General features: G+C 37.9%; 1 long non-coding RNA gene across 1 annotated transcript; it reads right to left on the bottom strand.

The window, feature by feature from the left end:
- Positions 1 to 7,915: 7,915 nt before the first annotated feature.
- On the bottom strand, positions 7,916 to 12,641 carry LOC140336206 (uncharacterized). The gene is made up of 3 exons (XR_011921833.1): positions 12,532 to 12,641; positions 8,759 to 8,891; positions 7,916 to 8,404 (listed from the first exon to the last, which is right to left on the bottom strand). It is a non-coding gene; the product is annotated as an uncharacterized lncRNA (long non-coding RNA).
- Positions 12,642 to 23,218: the final 10,577 nt, after the last annotated feature.

Here is a 23,218-nt window from a genome sequence, read left to right on the forward strand (position 1 = left end):
AATCAAACTACATCTTTGTGTTTTCTTTAGAGAGACCATTTAAGGGTCTCCAAAAATGTAAAAACCATCCAGTCCCTGCTGTAAACGTTCATGCTCATGATGCTGACTTCCATACTTCTCTGATGGCCCATTTCTTCCATTTTTCTTTTGGTCCAACATTCTCAAGAAGCCTCTTTGAAATTCCGCATTTGTGGGGCTGGTCGTGATACATGCTTGTGCTCCCCAACATGCGTTGGGTTCTTCTAACAACTATTACTTTGCAGTTTGTCGTGACACTATTATTTTAGATTAACTGTGTATACTGTGTTTTATTTGAGGCATTTTAGGCATGTATCATTTACCCCTCATTTCCATTTAGAGTACCCCCATCCTTTAAAAATCAATATATATGTAAACTTTTTCAGGCGTCTTAGAGTCGGTGTCACCACATTTCCTTTACACCCTCTTAATCCTTGAATCCTAAATGCTACACCATTCTACTGCTACAAGTACAGTGTATAAGGGAGGGGTCAGAGTCTTGACATTCTAGGATCATAGAAAGTTGATTGACACTGGCCATTATTGAACTGGAAAGAGGACCAGCGCTAGATCTGTTGTACGGATTGGGAGATCGGGTGAGTAAAGTGTCTCGAAATCCCGCAAAACATTTCTTATACTTCCATTTTTTTTAATTATCGGTAATAGTACAATGTTTCCTCCTGGCCAGCAATGTAGGAGAAATGCTTCCCACTAATGTACTGTGAGCTGTGGATATAGTAATTTTAGCAGGGGGTTACTTAAAGACCTTATATTTATTTCAAGGGTTCCCCATGTTAAAAAGGTTGAGGAAGGCTGTTGTAAATCATATATTACTTAACATTTAGGGGAATACTTATTTTTTGTTGTGTACGTCTTCTGATAATTTTTGCTATGTGTGACATATCACAAGAAGAATGTCTGAATACTGCTTATCATTTTGGTGTTCTTTCTAAAACATGAGGTGGCAAACTATTAAGACTGAATCCTACTCATGAAGAGAACAAGAATAATGGTCATCCATGATCAGGCATGAAACCATAGGATTATCTAGTACATTGCTGTTAAAAAGACATTAAATTGAAAAATCTTCTAAATTTAAAACAACAGCAGCTCCATTTACTGGACATAGCATTTATCTCTTGTAACTGCTTTACCCATGTGTGGCTGCCACTGCTGAGCCGGTGAATACACGCTTTTCTCTGATTCCTCCTAACTGCAAAGACCTCACATAACCCTCATCTCACTCGTGTCATTTATATATTTCTCATTTTTAGGCAATCAACAAAATCCGACATTCTCTAATGTTCTTCAAGTTTGTTATAAAACTTTCAAGCAAAAAACCCAAGAGAGACCCTTAATCCATTATAAAGATATGTACAATGCACAGTTTGCAAGAAAGGAAAACGTATAATAATCTGCCACTCTTTATTGTGACTAAAATAGACTTCTGATTGTTAAAGTTAAAGTAGTGACTTGCTATCTAAAAGTTGTTCTTTGCCTTTCCTTTCTTTTACACTATATTGCCACCTGACCAATACATCTACTGTATAGGCGCTTATTGGAGAAGCCTTTGCAAAACCCCTTTCACAGACATCGTATTTAGAAGACCGTCCACTAGTTTTTGGAGTTTGTATATGGGAATGTATGTCTACCCTTGTGTCAAAAAAACATTTGTAAGGTCAGGTACTGATCTTGAGGAAGACCTGGCTTCAGCTCATTCCAAAAGTGTTCCATAGGGTTGAGATCAGGGCTATGGGCAAGTATTTTGAGTAACATCATTCCAGACTTTATGGGTCTGGTTTATTAAAGCTCTCCAAGGCTGGAGAGGATACACTTTTATCAGTGAAGCTGGGAGATCCAGCAAACCTGGTCCAGGATTGAAAACACTTGCTAACAAATAGAAAATGACCATTCCAGGTTTGCTGGATCACACAGCTTCACTGATGAAAGTGTATACTCTTCAGCCTTGGAGAGCTTTATAAATCTGGGATTATGTCTTTACAGAGCTGGATTTGTTCACAGGGGTACAGTCATGCTGGAACAGAAAAGGGCCTTCCCCAAAATTTTTGTAAAGGTTAGAGGCACCAAGTTGTCTAGCATATCTTTGTATACTCTAGCATTACCAGCAGTCACTGAAAAAGACAAAAGACAATAGTTTTATTCACACATTCCATGTATTTTTGAGCTTCTATACCTAAGCATGGCAAAAAATGTGCTGGTCCAACTAAACCCTTTAGACCAAGGTGAGTTTCTAAAACAAAAATGTTTATTGTTATAATTTATAAATAGTATTACAAATTCTATTTTGAGTAGGTTTGATGAGCTGTAGCTGTGTATCTACCCACAGCCTGGACATGTTGTGCCTTTTAGTTTCCTGATAACAGACTGAGGTCTTACAGTTGTTCACTACCTACTTCCTGTGAAGTTCTGCCTCTATTTAGGTAGACTCACTTTTCACTGTAATGAATAGATTGTGTGAAATGTAGTCTGGTATTTGTTGTTCTTGCTATTTTGGGTTGACATGGTCACATCTGATTGACCCTCCAATTGGCTGAATTTAGAGATGAGAGGAAATAGCTATAATGCAGTGAGCAAGAACAGTGTGTAAATACATATGGCCCATCAAATAGATATTGTGACCACTACTTTGCTTTTATACATTGTTGGAACTTAAATTTTGAGAACTATTAGAATTTGTATTGTTCAATGTAGGGGTTAATTTGGCATTAAAATGAAACTAACTTACCAGTTTGAAAAATACATGACCAGGCAGGTGGTTTTGCAGAAAGGAAAGGAACAAACGAAATCTTTTACATGTATGATTGCTTTCCAACTGCACAGGAGTTACATCATCCCAACATGGCCAATTAGGATAGCCAAAGATCATAAGGAAGATGGTGGCCCCCTATGATGGAAAGGGGAAAGCTGAGTAAAGTGGGTTTAGTTCCGCTTGGGAACATACATGGGCAGAACCTTTTGGCGTCTTTTGGGCACCAAATATTTGTAAAATTATTAGTCCTTTCCAATCCAACCAGAGAGACACTGGACATGGTCACCATACAAAGCCAACACAATGATCCTCTTATTCCTGGTGGCAAAACCAAGAAAAGATGTTGCTGGATGAAAAGTAATGTTGGAAGGAAGGAAATCTCAGAGGTAAAGGCTGAATGACAGTGAGAGAATAATTCAGTTGACTAAACATGTGTTTATTATTATTTTTCCAATGTTTGCATTTCAGATTTGGTAAGCAAGCAATGCAGATGACTCTTTGAACAAACGTACATTTGCAGCTACATTTGTTGGGAACATGTCAGAAAATGTTTTTTTTTTGTAAATAAAGAATTGGGATAAAAATCAGCTTAAAATTGATACTTTAATAACTTTACATGTCTGCATCAATTCATTTCTGACATATATACCTTTCATTACTATGAATAATTTATTAGGAGTAATTTTACCATAATGGGCATGATGTCATTGGTTTTCAGACATGAAGCCAAAAACCACATGGTTATCCACTCCCAGTCTCATCTGTGAGCCTCCAGGATGGGCAAACTACATTGCAGGACAACTCTTTTGAATGCCTTGCTATTGCATTTCCAGTGATGCACTAGAGGAAAAGCAACTGCATGTCCAGAAGAAACATGTCACTTCCATGACTAGAGTAGTCTGGATCTCCCACTCCCACCTCCTAAAGAAAATCCCCCCCAAAAAATTCCCAGCAAAACCCTTTCTCGCGCCCCACATTTTAGCTCCTGAACTTTTCCCACACTTTCACCCACTATTGCCTACCAGCCTCTACTCCCTCCCCCAAAAACACACTGACACCTTCCTTGGATTTAAATTGGCTGGCAAGCAGCCAAATTAACAAAGCAACTTAAATAACAATAAATAACCATTCATTACAACAATATTTAAATAACATATAAATATTAGCTCAATTAACATAACTTAACATATATAGGAACATATAACAATAATATACTCTTTATATATACTTTACAATCCTGACTAATATAAAACTTTTCTCCACCCAATCAAACTGTAAACACAACCACATTTTCTTCACTGTGCCCAATTGCACTATAACCAAAAACCAACTCCAGTTTACTCCACCAGGCTGCAGGTCTAGGAAAAGGTAAAGTCCGCTCCAACCAAAATTGTTTAAAACACACACTGGCCCCTAGCCGCCCAGCACCGCCTCAGGGGCCACACCATAACTCCATTTAAATGGGCACCCAATCAGATCTGCTGGGACGGTCATTCGTTTTCAGCGGGAATCCTCTTTCGTCGGCATCGTTGCGCACTTTTTTCGTTACCAATTATCAGATGATCGCTCGTTAGTCTTTTGTTTCCAAAGATAATTATTGCACATGTGTACGTAGCCTTAACCTTCTCTCTACCAGTTATCATTATAGAACAATGTAACTTTGTAGAAAATCACCTGGTGAAAAGCTGGGGCTGATCTGACTTACAGTATAGACATTTATTTAATATTAGGTGCACTTTAAATTACAGAATACATTTGTTCAAATCGGTTGCCCAACCACCAATGTTTGTATGTTGTTTGATGTGTGACATTATAGTGAGTCCAACTAGTAAAAGGAAACAATGATCATGCAAATATGATTGAATGCAACTGATTTAGCTGCATTGCAAACCTAATTTGAACTTTCTGGAAGCCAATGTGCATTTAGTATTAAGATACGTTTTATGGTATTACATTGGCTTAATGCATATCTTTTTAAATAACACAAGAACAGTTATGAATGCTTTTAAACATTTGCCTGGACTTGCTGTTAAAACTTGGGTGTCTCAGAGTACACTCCAATCAACAAAAACATTTTTTTGCATTTCCACTTGATTCATGTAAACAGCATGTTGGTTTCAGTATTATGATCATTGGTATGTCAATTGTCTTGTGCGTGTAAATTTTGCCTGGCAGTCTGGATTTTTTTTTTTGAGGAGCCTGCAAAAGTTCAGGACAGTAAGCAGCATCCTTTCAAGTTCCCAAAATAAGAAGCTGGCAATCTGAAATTATGTGATAAGGAGCTGCAATCCCACCCAAAAATTTTTTTTATTGAAACTGGATCCACTGAATAATATATAATGTAAATTAAAGTTAAACCAGGTTGTTTCTTGGGCTGGATTGGCAAAAAATACATAAGCATTATCTTTGCCAGGATGTCATTCTGATCCAATGGCATTAATAATGCAATCAATGACCCAGAACAAGTAGACAATTCAGGTGTTCCCAATTTACTTGGCTTCATGGTTGTTCCAGGCCAGTGACTCAGAAAGAATTAGCCAGACATTATTCTAGAGAGAAAAAACTGATTTCATTTAAATGCATTTATGTAAAACAAAACATAACAGCTGATTTTCAGCTTTTGTTCCCCTTGCGTTGCAGTAGACCAATCTTCTGCAACCATTCCAGAAGCCGCACCAGCGGCAGCAGAGGAGGACAAGAGAGTGAGGGATAAAGAATATCTATTCCTAAAAGTATCTAGAACAGCCTTTCTGAGCTTAATTACTCTAGAGGAACCCTTTCAATGAATATGAAATTTGGGGAACCCCTTTTGAATATAATTAATTGAAGTTACTGTGAGAATTAATGCCCAATATTTGTTGTCAGAAAATTATTGGTGTTATGCCATTGGTCTTGCCAAGGGGTATTTGTTCTAATGACTATGGAGTCGTTCACTATGGAGCTCAAAAAATCTTTCCTAAACATTTAAATTGGTCTAACACTTGAAATAACGTTTAGGTCTCAGGAAACCACTGCTATATATACTATAGTCACAGTTCACAGTATGCTCATTGCTCAAGGAATCCCTAGTAACCTCTGGAAGAACCCAAGGGTTCTACAGGATCCTGGCTCAGAAACCTGTCTTTAGAGGTACCCCAGGGTTTAATAAGCCAATAGCCCACATAGTAAAGAATTAAGTCCGCTGCAAAGAGAAAACCTTAAAATTGTTCTCCATGCACATATATTCATCAGGAACATGCAGGGAAAGGTGTGTTAATCTCACAAACGGGTATGCAAAAATACAATTTAGTAGATTAAAGTAGTGATGTATTCCAAATTTGTTAGTCTGGAGTTCAGCTTTAAAAACTTTAGTGAACGTAAAAGGCAAAAAAATGATTATGACATCTCAGGGTAGATTCATTATTACACATCTATCTGACAAAGTGCCAATGAATCTGCCAGCACAACAGAGATTAATATTAATCTCGAGGTGGTCCAATGGTGACACAAAGATCACCTCTGTCCCACGTGCCATCAGCAGCACAAAAGCACCCCATTAATAATGATTGTTCTTTACAAGACATTTCTTTTAAGACCTGGAAGAGTAAGTGCTGTGCGTTGCAAATGAGACAGTAATTTATGAGAGTAGAAAGCAGTGATGAAGTTTAGCTAGAAGGAGAGAGGCGTGAGACACAACTGAGACCCTGATTAGCTGCCAGTTTTTATTTCCCACCCACGTCTTGTTGACAATAATATTATCAGTTACTCGAAGGTAACACATGGAGATGGAAGTCTGGAAAGCTTGTTCAGCCAAGCCAAATATCTTCATCATGTCAGTTTTTCAGTTTAAAAACAAACAAAGGAATTGATTGGAATGGAAGATAAGAAGCAAAGGATCCTCTTCCTATTTTGCTTTCCTTTTTTAAATTATGTTTTTAAATGTTGACTATTATTAGTCCACTCCATAATAAGTCTTGAGACGCATGCTGGTGACAGCCCATAGCTTTTGCTGGTCATCTAAAGGTAATAGGAGCACATATTGCTACTGTAATAATTAAATTCTCCTTGTCATCAGCCTAGTGAGCTGGATACACCAGATTATGAGAGTTTGACTGTGCAGATAATCTCAGCTTCACCCATTGTAGACATTTATCTGCTTCTAGGACAATGAAAAGAGAAGCCAAATGATAATGACAAATAGTTATGACTTTGCCCACAAGAACGCATGATGGTTTGTTAAAGCGTACCTAAACTCAGAAATTTCACTTTACATAAAAGGGTAGACAAACCTTAAAAAAAGGGTGCAGTGGGATCCGCAAACGCATTCGCAGTGAGATCGGCAATTTTTTTTCCATCCTACGTCACCAGATCTCGTGCCTTGGTCGGGTGACGTAGGATGAAGAACCAGGAAAAAGAGGAGACGATGGCGGCACCCGGAGCGCCGGCTTCGGGACTAAGTGGAACCCGATGCAAAACACCCCTCGACGGATCGGACTGCCATGTGGGATTGAAGGTAAGTGAAAAAAAATTTTTTGGGCACTTTTTAGTTTAGTTTCTCTATAAAGTTAGCTTAATTGAATACACGGGGTTAAGGCAAATTCTTTTTGTTACAAGTTAGCTGGAAATAAATAGAAATTTAAAGCATAAACCATTTCCTTAATTTTGCAATAAGCATGGAAGGGTTGGAACCTTTGTGTCTCTGTTGGGAGAACTCATACCTTTCCAGTTGTCCCACTGACTATTGTCACCAGGTCTAGGTGGCAAGGCACCAAAACTTTCAAAAAAGGATTGCTTTTGGCAACCCATTGCACCACAGTGAGTGGTAGTGTGCTGCCTGCTTCCCCTTTCTCATTGACTTTTGCTCAAAATTGGATCAATGACCCCACCTTAGACTATGACTATAGTGGGGACACTAGACTGTGAACTGACAATTATATACATGACTATGGGCTTTGTAAAGCACTATGTAATATGCTAATGTTATATAAATAAGCAATAACAATAATAGGTACTTAGTTACCATACTGACCAATGATGTATGTAAAACTAATTTTACCAGAATTAGATGATATTTTATTAATAACATCAGTAGTTGCTTAAAAATCACAATGTCACAATGTGTCACACTGATGATGTGTTGATAAATACACTCAAAGCTATATAATAAAATTCAAATAAAAGAGATATGCCTTGCAGAGAAAGTAGTACTACCCAAGGTTCCACCCCTATGTTAATGTAAACCTGACCCAGTTATACACCAATGGTCCAAATAAATCAAAGTTGCTATCAGGAATGTACACTCTCTTTCCCAGCTTTGTATTTGATGTTAGTGCAATTTCTATTTTGTTTGAAATAAATAAAAAAAGAAAACAAAATAACATAATATAATTAGAAAAGGAAGAAGGGATAGAGAGTAATACCAGTTGAATATAACTTCAGATTCCGGTACCTAAACTGAAATGTTGTTTGGATTAGCCAAACTAAATTTGGAAAGGAGAGGAGCTTGACAAATAACCAGTGATATCCCCTGAATCTCAGAGGATTAAGGCAGTCTGCTGTGTACTGCGAGGGCTTTAACAGGTGCCTGGGAAGAGAAGAAGCAGTTTCTTGATTTTCATACATCTTTTCTTATCTTTACTGGAAAAGAAGAAAACAGATGCTGAAACAAAAATACCCAATAACATTAGTTGGCACAGGTAAAGGGAAGCTATGATCCTTTCAGGTAATTATGTAAATGTAATCAATGTAAGGTGAATCATTCTATTAGTGAGATTTTAGATGTTAAAATTCTTTATTTGCCATATAGACAGTTGATAAATATAAACATGTGGGCAGCCATTTCATATTTCTTAATTACATATGTAAGTTATAGAGAAACTAAATGGAGAAATAAAAAATTATGACCAGGTAGGCCCTTTATTGCAGATGGGGAGATGTCCATTCAATAAAATAAACTTACCGGGCTTATCGCAATTTTTTAAATACACTCACCTGTGTTTGTTTCTTTGCAGGTGCCTTTTACTTCTCTTCCATATTTCCTGATCTGCAGCCATCTTGATTGGCTGTGCTGGGTTGACGTAACCCCCAGGTATGCATGCTGGAATTCACTTAGTCCCCAATGGTGCTGAGATCATTGTTTTAAAAAAAGAAAAAACGAACAAGCAGGTAAGTATGTTTTAAAGCAGAAGGAACATTACCTGTTGATTTCTTTAATGAAGACAGCTTCAAAGCAAGTGTGCAAGCAGAGCTATGGTTCCACTTTAAAATGATACTTTTATCACATGGTCAATTCTAAACAAAGTCCACACTATGGGCCTGATTTATTAAAGCTGTTCGATACTGGAGAAGATAGACTATCATGGGAGAACCTGAGTGATCTAGCAAACCAGGTACAGATCTGGTCCAAGACTGAAAACATTTGTCAACCAATAGTAAATGATTTGTAAGGAATTGGTCTAGGTTTGCTGGATCACTGAGCCCATGATAGTCTATCGGAGAGCTTTAATAAAAAAAAGAACAAGCTTACAATTCCAACAACCCATTTCCACTGCCACTGCAGGTGTGACTCATACAAGTATATGAATGCCTACTTCTCCCACTGCGCATGTGGTTCCTCTAGCTGACCCACAATGACAGTATCAATTTAGAGCAGAATTCCTTTTTTAAGTATCATTTATAGGGATAAGCGAACACCTGGAAGTTCGGGTTCGGACGAACTTCGGCTCAAAGTTCAGGTTCGGGTCCGGGTACCCAAAATCGTAAAGTTCGGGTTCACTCAACACTAATATTAATGGTTCGGCTGGGTTCGGCCGAACTTGGGCTTAAAGTTTGGGTTCGCCGGGTTCGGCCGAACTTCGGCTCAAAGTTCGGGTTCGGGCACCCAAAATCGTAACGTTCGGTACAGACCCGAACTTTACAGTTCGGGTTCGCTCAACACTAATCATTTACTCCTGTAATGGGTCCTCCTCCAAACTGCAATTGGTCATTTTGTAAATCAGTAGTTGGGGGAAACGGACATGGGCTCAGTAACCTTGCTTTTTATTAATTTATATAATCATATATATTATTTATTTTTTAATCTACTTTAATATTGGGATAAGGGAGAATGAAAATGGCTTAGGCATTGAAAAAAAAAACAGAATCTTCCAGCTACTCTGAACAAGCCCGCTTTAGATACATGCATTTTTATGTTATGTGCAATGGCTACTTTATCAATTGTCAGATCATCATAATCCTCTTTACAGGAGAATCATTTTCTTTCTCTGGTTTATATAGGCAGATTTTACTAAAGTATTTTGTTTAGAGATGTCAGCAGTCCTGGACAGTATCATCGTAACACTGCAGATCCATTGGTGCCAGTATTCAACGTCACCTTCTATTCCTCCGTCTATATACACTGTCAGCAGATATTTCTATGTCTTTATTTAAACTCGTTCAGCAATTGTAAAACACAACTTGGGATTCAAGATGCCAGAAACCAGACCCTGTCTAATATATTTTGCTTTTGTTAGAAATTTATGCCTGTTAGTCAGTGCAGTTACCCGTCTCTGGTTGCTACATATCTGGCTGCTGAATTACAGTATAAAATACTTCTCCTTTTCCTGTAAACTTTCAACCCAAATTCCAAGCCAAGACACAAGCTGACAGTTTACAGAGCACAATTCTCTGGGTGTTCTTCTCATCATGTACAAGTGAATCACTTGAACCCGACAGCATGTTTGGTTTTTGTTAATAGTCCACCAGAATGTTTTAAAATAAAGAAGAATCTTTACCTGCAATACTTACCTCCTCTGCACTGCCAGGTTTGGCTTACTGGACATCAGTAACATTCTGTGCCCCATCATAGACCACCCAGCATGGATAAAGAGGCAAGAAGAACCCTAACCCCTATCACCAAACAGGGAGGAACACTGGAGAGTAGAAATAAGACTTTTTATGTAAAGACTGCAAATATCAATCTATCCTTTTAACAATATTGTTTTCCTGGCTATCATTGAAACTTTTGTGTGCAGCTCAATGAAAGATGTCGGGATATGCTGGGTATCTTGGCATGATTCAGGAAACTCCTGCTGCCAGAAAAACAGCAATATTGGCTTCCATACTTTTGTAAATATGTTCTCATTGGGAGATTTACTCTTACTACCTGTCCAGATTACACCAGCACAATAAATAAAATGCTGCAGGTGTCACCAGTCTAGAAGGACTAATACAAGGCTGACATATTTTCTAACCTTTTTATCATCTTTGGATTAAAGATTTTTAATGTTCACATCCCCTGCACCCCATCACACCTAAAGCCTGCATTCCCTCAATGCATTTTTTTCTATATATGCACCAAAGGAAACATAATGGGACTTTTCAGGCATAATATTATTATTCAGTATTTATATAGCACCATCATATTACACAGCGCTGTACAAAGTCCATAGTTGTGTCACTAACTGTTCCTCAAAGGGGCTCAAAATCTAATGTCCCTAGCATGGTCATATGTCATTTATACAGTCTAAGGCCATTTTTAGAGGGAATCCAGTTAACCTCATTGCATGTTTTTGGGAGGGACCCACGCACACACCGGGAGAACCTGCAAACTCCATGCAGACTGTGTCCTGGCCAAGATTCAAACCTAGGACCCAGCTGCAAAGGCAAGAGTGCTACCTCTGAGCCACCGTGCTGCCCAATATGCCCAAACAGGCATACTGTTTTTAAACATAAATACTAAATTCAAACCAAAAAATGCCAGCTTTTTTTCCAAAACAATAATATTACAATCGAGTAAAACAATCCACCACCAGATTGTTGTTGACCAGGATGTCACCTCTATATAAACTTCAGTGCATTTTACAGACCATATTGTCTGCTTCATCAGGAAGAGTGTTAGAGACCTATATGCATGTAATTAAAATTAGTTCATCCTATAAACATTATTATATAATCACCCAGTGTTAGCACACCACAATTACCCTGGAAAAAACTCTCCTACAAATCTATGAAAAAATCTTGGGGTCAGAAAAACACCCTTTAAAAGCTAATCCTTGGGTATGAACACAGCAACAGCCACTATATGGGCAGGGGAGAGGTGTAGGGTAAATGGCCCGCAGTCTGCTCAGACATATCAACCAAATAGTTTATTGTTTTGCAGGGTTTGCACAGGGAAAAAAGTGTACAAGAGACAATGGGCCTGATTTATTAAAGCTCTCCAAGGCTGGAGAGGATACAATTTCATCAGTGAAGCTGGGTGATCCAGCAAACCTGGAATGGATTTCCTAAAAGTAATTTGCTATTTGTTAGCAAATGCTTTTAATCCAGGACGAGATCCATTCCTGGACCAGATCTCTAAATATTACATGGGCAATTAGATCCAATTCTGTGATTCAATAACAGATAATCATTGCATAAATTACCCGACACTGATTCACACTATCCCCGGGATCTGTTCACCAAATCACGTGTCAAAAATGTGTGCAGTGATCCACAAGTCCCTATTTAATGTACAGCGCTGCCTAATATGTTGGCGCTATATAAATACTGTTCAATAATAGTAATTTATTAATAATCTGTCCTCCCCAATGTCCCCACTCTTATGGCTGTGCTAACGCCAGCGTCCCTCGTGGTTCCCAACACTCTGCCACCAAAAGGGAGGGCAGAGTGATGTAGGGGACACATGTAGGGTGGAGATGTAAACAACAATATGCCAGGGGGCACATGGAATGCTAAACTTTTAAACCTTCGTAGTCAGTATACCAGCAAATTTATCCTGCACTTACCATAGAACTCCCAGGAAGTTGAATGATTGAAGATGCGTTTCTTTACCTAAAAATCGATCATTACTGGACCAGAGAGTGTTGAGTCTTTGGGGAACAGAGAGAAAAAAAAACAATGATGTTGAGCTGTTTTTTTTTTTTTTACCAAATGCTAGGTGACTTTTATTTTTTTTTTTAAAAAAAAAAGCAAAACTGGAATTTTCTTTATAGCAAAACACTCAAAACTGTTTTTCTTTAACAAGAAAAGAAGTCTGTGCAACATTATGAAGACGTGTTACTCAGAATCTTGGCTTGTTTTATTCAAAATTGATTTACTGTTTACCGCTGTAACTTCATTGTTGGGCTGAAAGGCTTCAAAATTGAAAGACAATTTTATTGAAGCAAAGGAACATGTCACGGTCATAGAAAACACCAAAACACACTTGGCTGCATTATATGATAAGAGTCAGGTTGAGATTGTTCTTCAACAAAGCATTTTTAAATTCCAGACATGCTACATGTTTGTGAAATTGTTCCATTCACAGCAGTTTGAGATTTTCAATAAACCCTGAGTTTCTCCAAATAAGAGAAGTCACATATCTTCCAAACACAGCTGGGCATTTTTGTATTTCGGGCTCTCTGCACAGAGTGTCATAGAATTATATTATTTATGATCATCTCCAGTGGTTGGGCCATGCTTAAGGTGAAATGCTTTGTGCCTGCATAAGCCTAAAAAAAAATTCTAATATGATTCTAGGCCAGTGGTCAAAACTTACTGGGAGCTGTAGTGTTTTTTTATATCTATATTGAGGTGTAGCCTGACTCGGGGATGACCATAGACATTGATTAGGTCATGCTACGAGGTGTGGCAACATAATGTATTAGAAAGTAGGCCTGAAGCTAATTTGGCAAAGGGCCTCATAACAGGGGAGAAGGGAAGACATAGAAGCAGGGGTTAAATATTAAAAAAATTTTGATTGGTGGGCTGAAAGGGAATAAAAAGGGGGAGCGAGAGGGGGGAGACAGCATTTAGTGCGGGAAACAGAGAGCTTCCCACCCTCCCTCCCTAATTTATGAGCTAAAGGAGTTTTTTGTCATGGCAGCTTGAGTGGGCGTGGTATTATTATAAGTCCATGGAAGTTAGAGTTCGAAAATGGAGAATATATGGTATGGGTTGCCTTGCATGACACTTGGTTGTTGTGGGGGCTAGGTTTTGAGGTAGAACCCGCTAACTGTCCCCGAGGCGGTGTACGGGCGGCCGGGGGCCGGGATGTGGAGTGGAGATACTTGAGAAAAAGAGGAGGTTATAGTGGGACGTTCATGGACTAAAAAGGAGGGTGTTTTTCCTGCTTAGCAGAGTGAAAATGTTTGGTTTTTGGTTATATAAAATGTTCTTTGTTATCTTAAAAGAAATGTAATATTGTTAAATAAAAGGGGCTGCTATGGGCAATTTTTTACCAATAATTATTGTGTGTGTGCTATTTATTTGTTGTATATTTTGGAAGGGGGTATGGTAATAATTGGTCAGGGTTTAGCAGCTATGGATTCATCTAAGGTACCCTAGTCATGTTGTCTTGTGCATATTGAGGAGTACAGGTAAGTAATGGTAAAACTAATATTAAAATAGAGGTATGGGGAAAAGGGAAAAAATGTATTAATTAAAAAAAGAAACCTTTTTAATGGGGAAAGGGGTATTTTCCTACAACTTAAGGAACAACACTGAAAATAATCATATCCTTTATACACCCTGATTGTGGGATGGTTTAAAGTGGGAGCTGGTCCGTTAAGCACATATTTGTTGGGGAGTTGAAGGTTCAACATTCTACGCCTATATGTGTAAATTGATTTAAAAATATACTACGATAGCGTTCAATGTTCTGGCCATGTTGTGAGTGTAATAATAATCAATAAGTTCAAATGGGAGAATCCAAGTTCATTCACTAAGAGAATATGTCTTAAAGTTTATTGATTTTTCTTTTGTCTATGACAGTGTTTCTCAACTTTTTAACAGAGGGAATCTCTCAGGTCTTCAAGGAAACCCTGTTATACCATTACTTCTACAGCTTAAAGTGGTCAGTGGGAATAATGCATCTTACATTGATTGTCATTGGGAAGAATATCACCCTTACAGCCAAAATATCATTGGAGTCAGTTAAAATGAGAGGCACACATTGCTCATTACTCAAGGAAACCATAGCAATCTCTGGAGGAACCCTGGTTGAGAAACACACAATTTGATGAGATCTGTGGGTACACCCATTTTTGGGGGTAAAAGAGCTGCCATGCTACCACCGCCCTTGTCTGAATCCATTACCTTTCTCTATAGTTACACTACCCTAGAATCTTCACCACCATCACTGAACTCTATTATCAGGACAATGGTGGACAGAGTCACCAAGTGTGACTGTGCAAGATCCACCAGTTAAGCCCTCATTTGTATATTTTCAGAAAATATCAACACTTATCTATCAACACTTTAAATTAATCAAAATTAATACCCACCTTCTTGGTAGAACAATTGAAGTGTAGAATGAAGGAATTATACGTCTTTTTCAAATACAAGCAATGACAAATGATCAAGAAGTCCTTGGCATAGGGTAAGGCAACTTTTTTTTAGTTTAACCAGGTCACGCTAGGATCTCTTTAATATGAAATACATTAAAACTGAAACATTGGTCCAGCAATCCTCCATTTTATTACAACACATCACCTGGGCACTGCCATTCTTTGTTACACAGTTGACCCTTGCTTCTAATTCACTGCCTACCCTAAGAAGCTCTATCACTGTGTATAAATGATTGACTTTGTTTCACACAGTACATCTTGTTTCTGAACAAACTAAATTAAATTGAGAATGAATTCTCACATTTTCCTGCCAGGTTTCATGCCTGATATAATACACAATCCTAATTGTGTCTGAAATGCAATGTGAACATTTCCATAGCAGTAAACATCCCTTTTGTAAAAGTAAATAAGATTACTTTCTCGTGTGAATTTTAAATGTGTTTCGGAAAGTGTGTTTTGGAACAGTCCCCCATAACGCAGCTGCCAAAAAAGGCCGATCTGGCCCTCGTCTGTGGCCCAGTGCTGATAGATGCTTTGTCAAAAAAGTCCGACAGAATTTAACAAATATCGTATGCACGTATTATTTTCTTTTGCTGTGTTAAGTCGCCGAAGTACTCGGGTCCATATTAACTAAGCAGTGATCAGCCCCGGGGCATGCCTGGATACCAGAATACATACTAAAGCATTTAATTAGGTCATAACTAAAGCTACAAGGTTTTGTTCTGCTTTGGGGTGTCTTAGAGCGCAGCAGCACATTTTATATGCAACTAACAGGAATTTCCACAAGGCACTGTTAACCCCCAAGACCTGACATTTATATGGATTTACCTCGGCTCTGTTCTCCTCAATAAGTGCATAATGTCACATTGCTCTTTAAATTTTTCATGGGGGAATATATAGAAGGCATATAGACAAGATACAACATTCGGTAATAAGCAAGGATTAAGGACAAATGCTCACCTATCCTGTGCAGTTTATTTTTGGATTCGGTAGAAAAAAAAAATATCTGCAATAGATTTGACAAAGCATTTTCTTTTGGGTGCTACAGGATTGGAACACAGAATCTGCATTCCTAGGCCTCCAAAAAAATTGCAGGCAAAAGCACAGGAAGATCAAGTATTTTACATTCTTATTTGTAGTGTTTTCCATTCCATACAATATCTTTTACTCTTTTGCAATATGCATTTAAACTTTTGACCACTACAGGAACAGGTAGCACAACCCCATTGTTCTTTTCACATCATATTTTTTTCTTTTTCTAATAATGTCTAATAATTCCCCAGTGCTTCTGCTCTTCATCTCCCTAAATACCCTTAAATATATCTGCCTAAAGAGGAGCAATGGTTAATATAATACATTAAGTGTATTTAAATGTCAGTTATAAGTCTCTTGTGGTTATTGCCATCATATCCAAAATAGCGGCACCCATCAGCAGGGCCTTTGGATATCTACACAAGGGAAACATTTATAGGTGAATACTATGCATATTATAAATTCAGTGAATATATAATCTATTGGCAGATATTTTTGTTGTTTAATGTTGTGGAGGCAGTGGATTTAAACAAAAGTAAAAAAAAAATAGAGCAGTCGGGTTCTCTATTGCTAAAGAACAAGATATGTCCCAGCTCAGTGTACAATTTGGCATTCCATTGTGGACTTCAGTGCACAAATATTATTAAATTATTCAATCCTCGTCAATCAAGATAGGCAAGTTCCAGAACCACAAAAAAGACAGGGCAAAAATGTCAGCTACAAAATAATGTTTAAAGAACAACTGTGCTTATCCTGAACTAACCTGAACTAACACTCCTGATCCCAGCTTCCTACTCTCACCTGCAGAAGAGCCACACTCACAGTCTTCTTCCTTTTGGACAATGGTTGTTCTTGTTCTTTTAGGTTTTTTGGGGCTTTCCAAAGATGCAGCTGCAATATCTGGGCCAGACATATCCAAGTCTGACAGATTGTGTAGATGTGTCCAATGCCAAAGAGAATTTCTGCCAGAGGTGACGTAAACATTAAAAAGGATACAACTGTGCTGCTGATATGAGATTAAATATAAGGCATGGGTAGTAGTTCACATTAGTTCATTAAGGACATTTAAGTCCTAAATATTAGGACAGTTTAAAAGAACCTTGTTAACTTTTTAAAAATGCTCTTTCTCTGGTTTTTATGTTCTACTAAAATTCTGCTTTGAAACTTAGCTATCAGGTGGGGTTATTGCAGAAAGAAGATGATGCTCTGCAATTAAAAGGGGACAGGTAAGTGAGCTGCATTAGGAAAGGTTGGGTTATTTTGCAGAAAAAAAACTGTCCAAGGTTTTTCCTGGTTTAATATTTTTTATATTTAGAGTTTAGTTCCACTTTAAGTCTTCAATACTTTGAGTCAGTGACACAAAACAATCACGAAGATTTGGAGCTTATTCCACTCGCCATATGCTTCAGGACAACAAGTAAATGTTATGATTAATGACAGCGTCCATATTCCTCTTTGCTCAGGTTCACTTTAAGGTATACATGTTAAGCAGAGGCAATATACTGCAAATGTTACGGGTTAAAGAGACTCTGTCATTATATCAATAGTGTGTCTCTTCCAAGCTGCAGGTATTCAAAAATCTATCAAATCAATTATTTCTATATTAGAAAAACTCCGGCTTCAGACCCTACCACAAACTGGTATGTTTAGAGATTTTTATTGCTTTCAATAGACTAGGGAAGGGTAAGCCCCTCTGATAAGTTTTTATTGCTGCTTGTGTTCATGCTTGGGAGAACATCTATGTGATCTGTTGACCACTGACATTACAATAATTCTTGGGGTAAAATGGTGTATAAAAAGGATTGGTTATCCTCCAGGCTTTCCAGTTCTGTGTGTCTTCCATTACACATGGCGGTGAGTTCTTTTTTTTGTTTTCTTGATTTCCAGTGACTTTATACATGAAAATATGAAGCTACTAATGAACTTAAAGCCGATCTAAAATTTTATATAAAATAAAAGAGTAAAAAGAAACTTTTTTTTTAAAGGTGCATCAAGACTGAATGGGTGCATAGTGCTTTCTGGGATACCCACATCACGCATCCCGGGAGGCTCCTGGCTGCTCCTTCTGCACTAAGGGGAAAGAGGTGCCAATCCCACACATGCACTGTGTGATCGGCCCTTTTTTTTTTACCCCCTTACAGAGGGTAACATCACCCACATCACCCACATCACCTGTGCAGTGCGTGATCAGGTGACATAGCCAGAAGAAGGAGACCGAAGATGGCAGCGCTTGAGACGAAGAAGAATTCCAGGACGGCGTGTGACCCGATCGAGGAAAGGTCTAATGTGATCTAGGGATCTGCGGGATTAAAGGTTTTTTTTTAAAATTATTTTCAGTTTAATAGAATTGCAAGAAACTCTTTACTGCTATTTAGTATCTAAAATGATATTCGCTATTTATTCCAAAAAAAAGCACAAAAATAGCCATGGCTACACAGTCTACAGAACAGAAAATAAAGAGAAATTTCCTCAGCAGGACGCTGATAGCAAAATAGTTATTTTGGCTATATACATTTAAAATATATATTTTAGAGCTTTTAAGTACAATGCAAAATTTTCCTATTCTATGCAAACCTATTTTTTCATGAAAAAAATGTAATGTATTATATACTTTACAAGCAACTCAACCATTATTAATATAATTACACCAAATATTCCAGATAAACCTTACTTCAGCTGAAGTCTGAACAAAAAAAAACTCACATAAGCTGTTCATGCAGAAATGTCCAAATGTTCATGTAACCTGATGTGATGAATTAGATGAAATGCCGCTTGTACAGAACCAGTGTACATCACAAAGAATAATTTAGACTTTGCGTTCATTATATACAAACATCCATCTCAGCTAGAAATCTTTCACACAGTTACAAGTCAACAACATGTCAAAGTTATAAATAAATATCGCTCAAACTCCAGCAGGAAGAAACAGTCTCTCAGGAGAAGTCAGACTTTTTGTAACACCGACTACTCCTTTGTTTTTAAGGTTGCCTCTGTATAAGCTGAGGGTGCATGGCAGCATTTTATAGACTGCACCTTCTTCTTAAAGTTGAAAATGGCTTAAAAATTTTTGCAAGAGCAAAAGACGCAATATTTTTGAAACTTGGGAAAGCTTTATAAACACAACAAATCCCATCACGAAACAACATCAGAAATGTTTTGAGCATACCACATGGTATTTGTATAGCGTTGTAGGGAGAGATCCCCAATATATCCCCAATATCCCTATGATATGAACTTGGTACTTTCTTTATTTTTTTTTACTTACTTGCAATTTACTTTTTTTAGTAATGTGGGTCATCTTTTCTGATGCTGCTTCCAGTCAAGAATCCTCCTCTGTTTAATGATATCAAGGTACCACCTTCCTGGGTTTATACGTAAGGACTTTTTTATTTTTGCTGAAGCAATTCTTTGCCTATGGGATATTTCAGTTTTATTTTGCTAAACACCTTACTGTGCAATTATTCACCCCTTTCTATTCCATACAAAACTATTTCTCATGGTTTACTTTATGAAACAGCATTTGTGTTACTCCTGAAGAAGCTATATTGGAGAAAAACGTTGAGAAACACATACATTCCTTGTAAAATAATTGGTTAAGAGATTGTTTGATATTGCATGATTTATATTTTGTGTGCTTTTTTTGTCTTAATTAGTCTTAATCCTAATAAAGTGATTTTTTTATATTGTACCCCATTGATTTATGTGGTGTTGTTGTATGAATAAGGGATGTGATACTATACATTGACCCAGAATCTCTGTGGTTGTAATGGTTTACTTTCTGTTGAATGATTACTGGTTGTATTTCTTGTTAAACCACAAAAAATACATTTTTGAAAAATCCCAGTTTTCTCCACATTCACACCATTAAAACTGCTTACTTCGATGGTACCTGACCCTCGTCAGACTAATCTGACGTCTCCCCTGCCTCATTAAGTGGTTGCTTTCAAGGTTGCGACTCCCCTGGTGACTATACCCATGTGGAAGACTTGCCCAAAACTCTAAAGGTTTCGTTAGGAAATATAAGCACTGGTTTCTTTTCTCCAACACATTGAACCTGGATGATGATGATCAGTAAATCACAACAAAAGTTACTTTTTGGTGGGCACCCGACCATCTCACATATATTTGCCAATTTACCAGCACTCAACAAAACTTTGAACACTTATACAGTGTTAGCATCTTGATTTGTGGAAGACTTTCCTTTAGATTTTGGGTGTTTAAGGAAATTTGTTTCCATTTAGCAAAAAAAAAAAAAAATGAGTAGATGTGGTAAGCAACTGGCAACTCATTGAAGTTTTCAGTGGAATGGAGGTCAAGGCTCTGATCAGGTCTTTTAAATCCCCCTTTCACAAACTCATCAAACTGTTTCTGCAAGGTGCTGGCTTTGTACACTCATGTTGGAACCAGGGGTGTAGTGGGGCGGGCACGCGTGGGCACGTCGTGCCCTTACTTTTTTCGGAAATTAGGTATTAACATAACAAAGAGGCACATGCACACTCGCCATGCATAGCATTCTTTATTACGGTGTCCCTCTTTTTTTTATGACTACACCCCTGGTTGGAACATAAAAGGGCCTTTCCAAAACTGTTGTCACATAGTTATAGGTTTACAATTGTCTAAAATGTCTTTGTATGCTGTGGCATTTCCAGTACCCTTCACAGAAAATTTCTGAACTCAATAATTTGGAGAGGTATCATATATTTTTGGTTATATAAAGAGAGGCACGTAGCCGTAAGAATTAGGCGCAGTGACTACATGACCGGGGGCTGGGCCTAGCCCAGAGCTTTTAAGGGGTTAAGAAAAAGGGTAGTGTTGCCAGAGAGTTATGACAATGGTGTTTATAAGGGATGGGCTAGAAGGTCCAAGCTCCCCGGGTCAAGCATAGTCATGTAGAACATATGATGCACCTTCATTATTCCTCGGTCAAAAAGAATAAGAGAATGCAGAGTGTTGGCCCTTCGTAAACTTCAGTCTTATAAATAAAATATTTTTATGTAGGCCAGAACAACCTGACGAACCCTTCACCAATCAGCAGGGGAGCAGAACATGATATTATTTACAGAATCACAATCTAGGGAAAAATTCTTCAATCTGCTGAAAAGTAATCAATGAGAGGAGACAGATTCAGAATGTGAACTAACCTATTCCCAGAGCCTCTGTTACAGGCTGCACGTGTGTAAATACAGTCCGTCTGTCTGACATCCAAGTGCAGAGTTATCTCCTCGTCACAGATAGTACGGATAATCTGGCAAGGCTTAAACAAAACAGAACATTATTCCCTGATTGTTAGTTATTTTTACGGTTGCACTTATTTTTATTTCTAGATATGTGCTGGGAAACATATGGACCCTTTTTATTTGCAAAAATTACATTTCTATTCTATTTTTTTGCACTTTTAAAGTGTGAGCTCATATAATTTATAATCAGGGAGTCAAGTTAAATAACCCAAAACTCAAATTGTATAAAGAAAATGCAAATTGTGAGCCTTGAGAGCCATTTAAAGAACACACAGGCTCAGCCATTTTTCAACAAATGTTTTCTCCCAGCCACATAGAGTGTTTGTTCACAGTTTTGTCCTTGCCAGAAAAAGATCAAGATAGTATTTATTTCTGCAACATTACATTTAAAGTGGAACTATAGCATAAATGTAATCAGGCAGGTCAGACCAGGCAATTGCAATAATATAAACCTACCTGCCCGATTTTTTTATTTACCCTTATCTGTCCATGTTTAGTCCCGAGTGCTGCCATCTTCACCTGGTATTATTTTGGATTCCAAATTATTGTCCATCCTGAATGGCCAGATGGGGATGATGTAAATGTGCACACATGTAAATAGGCAGGTAAGGGGCATTGTCTGTCCCCTCTACAATAAAATCCTGATTTTTCCCAATTTTATCTGCTTTAATTCACAATTTCTGAGATATGTGTGTAATTCATGTTCAAGTACATCTTAACTCAATTTTTAAAATTGTAAATGAGCTGTTGTTATCTTGGGGAAGGAAGTGTTGAGGTTAGGGCTTCTGAAAATCAGGGCTGCTTTCAGGGAAGACATGGGGTACTTCTGTACCAGGCACAATCAACTAAGTTGCATATTGCAATGCTGGAACTTTTAGACTTTAGGGAGGGGGTCCCAGAAAGTTTACTTGGGGCCAAAACATTTCTTATGACAGTTCTTGTTCAGATATTGTGGGAACAGATTTTCCTGGGCAAAACGTTCAGCTAGCACCTTTTCAGCTACTTGGCACCCACAACCACTATGCCTGTTCCTAATGAACCATCATTTAAACTTTTGCCAGCAGTAGTGTTGAACTGCTCACTACATCCTATTCATACACAATGGGTGGTCATATATTATCTCAACATGGTGTCTGGGCCACAGGAAATAGTAATTGCCCCACAACAGCACTGACCACATGAACCAGCCCTTAGGCTTGCTTTGTACCCTACAAGTAGGGCTAATAAATAAGCCATTGTCAGACACTGCCATGAAGACAATGTACAATTACAACAAATAAAAAAAAAACAGTATCTCCCCTCAAAGATTTGCCAGTTTTTTATATGAACAGATACTAAAAATGTAGGTGCCATGAGCCCATCTTTCAATAGAAATAGCACTGGGTTGTCCATTCCAACAAAATATTACCTCTTTGGACTCATTTGATCAGGCTAAAAGATATGAACTGCATTATGGATTAATTGTTATTCTAGGGTGGAAAACCTGTGAACATTTCAACCAAAAGTTTGTGGTTTAGCAAAAAGTTTGCAAACCCATGGTACCAGTGAACCCAAACTTTATCCCTGCTCAATGCACTTTAACTTGCAACAAAACCCAAAAATGCTCTTTGTGTTGCAGTTATTTATAGGTTCTCCCTGTCCTGTCTTGTTGCAGAATACAATTAGTAGGGAGAACTAAGGATTCAACTTTTATTAGGTTACCTTTCGTTTTCTCTCCAGTGGCAGTGAATATAGAGCAATAAGCTGTGCAGCAAAGTTACAAAACTGACAGATAACTCTGTTTTTATTCATGCAGAAGGAAAGATGCCGGATACAAGTGCAGATCTTGATCTCTAATTGCTAGTGTGTCACAGTCTGCACTATGACAAGGCTGCTCT

The sequence above is a fragment of the Pyxicephalus adspersus genome, chromosome 8, assembly GCF_032062135.1.
Source record: "Pyxicephalus adspersus chromosome 8, UCB_Pads_2.0, whole genome shotgun sequence".
Classification (NCBI taxonomy): domain Eukaryota; kingdom Metazoa; phylum Chordata; class Amphibia; order Anura; family Pyxicephalidae; genus Pyxicephalus; species Pyxicephalus adspersus.